Source organism: Rhipicephalus microplus, unplaced genomic scaffold (assembly GCF_043290135.1).
Source record: "Rhipicephalus microplus isolate Deutch F79 unplaced genomic scaffold, USDA_Rmic scaffold_14, whole genome shotgun sequence".
Classification (NCBI taxonomy): domain Eukaryota; kingdom Metazoa; phylum Arthropoda; class Arachnida; order Ixodida; family Ixodidae; genus Rhipicephalus; species Rhipicephalus microplus.
In genome coordinates, this window is record NW_027464587.1 from 13,716,627 (window position 1) to 13,721,407 (window position 4,781).

The 4,781-nt window shown below is 47.2% G+C and overlaps 1 pseudogene; it reads right to left on the minus strand.

The window, feature by feature from the left end:
* Positions 1 to 2,886: 2,886 nt before the first annotated feature.
* LOC119181152 (uncharacterized) lies at positions 2,887 to 4,339 on the minus strand (annotated as a pseudogene).
* Between the last annotated feature and the right edge of the window lie 442 nt (positions 4,340 to 4,781).

A 4,781-nucleotide genomic window follows, 5' to 3' on the forward strand; every position in this document is an offset into this window, starting at 1 on the left:
ACCTGCTTCTTGGGGTTTGTAAGCTCACATAGACGACTTAGTTTATCTGGAACAGATAACACTGAACGCACACTTTCTCTCTGGGCTATCTTTTTGAAATGGTTTGAGATTTCATGTACATGTGGTATGACACTAGTTTTTCCAGCATCGGGCTCACCATTGGTCTGCGGCTGTCCTCGCATACGTGGACCTTGCAACAGACACTCACCTGCCGACACCTGCAGTAACACTGTAGATAGCCTAGCAAGGATAATCGCTTGCGTTGTCCTGCAAAATTAGCGGCCATAGCTTGATCGCGTGAGTTCATCAGAGCATTCTTAAAAAACAGTCGGGCAATTCCTTGTTTTATCAGCTTTAAATTCACTGAGTTGTACTGCAAGAGAGGCTTCTTTGACCATTGTTCATAGCACCAGCAAGTGTGCTCAAGTGAACAAGACAGACGAAGGTCAAGAAAATAGAGATGGCGTCTCCTTGCGGTGTTTCAGACGTCGCTTCAAGTGGAACAAGACACTCGTTAATATTGGCAGGATTTCTGAAACCTGGCATTGAACGTCAACTGAAGTACATGTGCACTGAATGACATTCAGGCAATTGTCAACATAACGAAAATGCTTGCCCACCTTTGTCTGAGTGACCTTATCGGAAAGAACATCATCAAGATGGGTGAGAGTAAGTCCCATTGAGGCCGGCTCAAGAATATTTGGTGAGTCTACGTTCGAGTGAGCCCTAAGCGCCAAGTATATTACATGAGTGAGTCTGAGGTCCACAATTTTCGCCGACCTATGCCTACGCAGTTGAAGCCCGTTTTCCAAGTGTGAGTGCCTCTAGGTGAGTGTCCTCTAACGCCTTTATTGGGATACCTACTTGAACGCAGACATTTCGGTCACTGTTTTTGTATATCTGTCTGACATATTATTTAGCCACCGGGCCAAACTTCAAGGACTTGGTGAACGCGGAGCCACCTTGAACTGGTGGCTGAGTTCATACTGGCGAACATTGTCGATCGAAAAGCAAGTATTACCTACATCTGAGGCGCAAAATCAAAACGTAAGCATTAGGTGGCGAGTTACTTTACCGAAAAAGCTTAGTGTGCCCTAGGCTGCGCTGAAATTTCGACGCTGTGAATGAAAATCTGCTCTGCCACTGATATGATGGTGCCACGTGGCAGTGGCCCTGGCTTCTGCGCAAGCTCATGTTTCCCGATGGAACTGCCCGATGGCATTCACACCTCACGCAGCGTCTTTTATATTTTATCAATGCCATCCACGTGTTGCCAATTTAACATATAGTAGGAGCTATCTGAGGCAAGGCAAAACGTAAATGGCTGCGATATGAAATGAAAGCAACTCCCAAAAACATGCCCCAGGACTCATGTAGTACGACTGGCAGTAAACTAGAGTTTGTCGGCGATATTTGCAGCAAAGGCCGCAGATACGCAGCCAATTTTCATTTCTCTTCTGGTCTTTTTTTGTGCACCCTTGATGAAGGTGGCACGATCAAAACCTGATGTGCATTTCCACTTGTTTCACCAATCGGCAAGATGTCCACCCGTTTTATTCCGGACATTCACGAGTGCTTATACTGATGCTTTTAAGAGTGCTGTACTTGTTTGTGTACCTTTTTGCTTTGTACAGGGTGTAATTGCATTGTCAATTAATGAATGTATCTAACCTACTGTGCTGCCAATTATTTTACGATGAAAAAAATTCCGTAGTGTGCCGAAACAGATCAAGCGCACTGCCGGGGCCGTAGTTCACCATTTACGGTGTTCAGCTGCTAGTTCAAAAGGCCCGGGTTCACTACGGGTCTAGGCAGTAGCATTTTCGATGAATGGAAAAGGCAACAGATCTGTGTACTTGGATTTCGGTACACGTAGGTTCTCTCGCTGCTAAGTGCGCCCCACCGCGGTGGTCTAGTGGCTAAGGTACTCGGCTGCTGACCCGCAGGTCGCGGGTTCGAATCCCGGCTGCGGCGGCTGCATTTCCGATGGAGGCGGAAATGTTGTAGGCCCGTGTACTCAGATTTGGGTGCACGTTAAAGAACCCTAGGTGGTCGAAATTTCCGGAGCCCTCCACTATGGCGTCTCTTATAATCATATGGTGGTTTTGGGACGTTAAACCCCACATATCAATCAAGAGTCAAAAATTAAGCTTTTCCTTGAGAGAGTCATTCTTCATTATATTGGATGACCCATCGCTGGTGTGCCACCGCGCCCACTAGGCGCGGAGAGCGTCTGCCCGGGGTTTATATTGGTGCTCCATGGAACGATGGCGCTGACAGAAGATAGCGTGCCCGAAATCCTATATGCCAGCTGATGACCACGAGGCCACCGTAGTGATAGCGTTGGCGGTGATGCGCGTTCCAGTGCACAGTAGAGGCCGGGCTGGCGCACCCCGTCATGGTGAAGTGACGCGTTCACAGGCAGGTGGCCAGCGCTGCACGATAGTGGAGACCCGGTAGGCTGGTCGAAGTTCTGCAGTAGCATCAGAATCCAGGGCAGCACGAAGAACTGCGTAGTGAAGAAGTCAAGCGGGTTAGGATGACCCATCGCCGGTGTGCCGCCGAGCGCACTAGGATGTTTGATGTTGTGTTTGGTGGTAAGAATAATATTAATATTGATGGCACCACCAAACACAACATCAAAATGATTTTTGTTAACGAACTCTGCAATTGATTCAAGATAAAATAATATTGCATCAAATGAAAAAGTGAGTTGTTCAAGGAACAAACAAAGATCGGGCTTCTTATCAATTACAGAACAAATATTTAGGTGAAAGCATTTAAATGATATGAGGAACGGTTTCCCGATGTATTACTCAGACACTTGGGGCAAAACATAGGTCTCAACGTTTGTGTCTGCAATTGAGTTAGAAAATCACAGGGCTCTTAGCCTCCTTTACCCGGATTATCTGCGGTAGAAATCACCACCGCCTGCTCACCGTCTGCTTTGCGAACAAGTACCCGACCGTTGTTGTGCCACACATAGTTGTACATTGCCCTTTTGCCCAGTTTTTTGCTTCAAACAGAAGAGCACGTGTTCGTTTAGTCCCACTTTCCTTCATAAAGATCGCATCATTCCTTTCACGTAATTTATTTCGGTTCAACCACCACCGATCCCTATCAGCCTGCTTGGTAAAGCGACAGATAATGCCGGGGATTTTATCTTTCTTAGACGGTAGGCGGTGAACCACGACCACGTCGTTTGCCGATAGCTGTGGGAGCTCAAGTTGTGTGGCGAGTTCGTTTAGCTTGTCAATCAAGTTTTCTTTTTCTGTCTGTTTATTGCCATGAAATTGAAGGTTAAGGCAGCGGCTTTTCCATTCGAGGGCGTTGATTTCAGCTTGGAGCTGATTAACATCGCTTTCGCTTTTCTCAAGTATTTCAATGCGGCGTCTGAGTTCTTTCATTTCCCGCCCCGCCGCGGTGGTCTAGTGGCTAAGGTACTCGGCTGCTGACCCGCAGGGCGCGGGTTCGAATCCTGGCTGCGGCGGCTGCATTTCCGATGGAGGCGGAAATGTTGTAGGCCCGTGTGCTCAGATTTGGGTGCACGTTAAAGAACCCCAGGTGGTCTAAATTTCCGGAGCCCTCCACTACGGCGTCTCTCATAATCATATCGTGGTTTTGGGACGTTAAACCCCACAAATCAATCAATCAATCAATCAATCGAGTTCTTTCATTTCCTGTGCATGTTTCTCGGTAGTTTTCCGCAGTTCATCATACTGCTCCGACCAAAATTGCAAGGAATCCTCTATGCCCTCTACTACTTCCTTAAGTGGCAACAATTGGTCAAGCTTAGAACATATGTTTTTAAAATTATGCGAATATTTTGCTGGTCTGACTCATTACTTTCAATTGCTGATTGCAGTCGAGTTCTCTGTGTCCTACAAGACGTACAGCGCCAAGCTTGGCGATACACCTCCCGTTTTGTTTTGAGCGTTGTCACCCAAATTCCCGAAAATTATCCGGTGTGAAAAGTTCAAGTACAGTCACTACACACAACAAAAGGGTGCGATTCCGTGAGCCGTACCTGACAGTTGAAACATAGCATATTGGACGCCATCATCACTTTTTGGCAGCAGCAGCAGCATCAAGAAGAAAGCAAAGAAGGAAAATAAAAACATTCAACAATACTAACATGCGAAAAAGCAGGTGCTGATTTAGGTGTTGCTTCGCTGCTGCCGCGGCTGCCAATGTGACGCAGTGCCTTGTGTGACTGCTTTATAAGTTGTCCGTCCACCAAGGCACTGTACGACGGCTGTGGCTGGCTCCACTGCAGGTTGTTCTGCTTGGCCACCTGTGATTCAGACGGTGCCTGAAGGCAACTGTGTCTGGCTCCCATGGGCTTTGTCGACCGCGCCGCCCCTTCGTCAGCAGCAGAATTTCGGTGAAAGCGGTATCAGGAGAGCCGATCTGCGAAAAAGCAGGTGCTGATTTAGGTGTTGCCTCGATGCTGCCGCGGCTGCCAATGTCACCATCCTTTTATCTGGATGGTGCTGATGTCACCATCCATACATGTCTACCATCTTTTTTATTATCACAAATTTTTGTCATTCATTAACACGACACACTTTTCACGGCATGGTCATGATTTTATTGCCTCTCTGTTTTTACTCGCTTTAGCGCGAGGAAGTTTATGGCCTTATACAGCCGCTTATCACAATCATTGTACGTATCTCTAGCAAGATGAACTGGCGCTCTTTGGCCATGAAACGGCCTTTACGCCCCCAAAAATCAAACATCAACACTAACCTCATAAAACATACTACGGGCCCCTACAACGC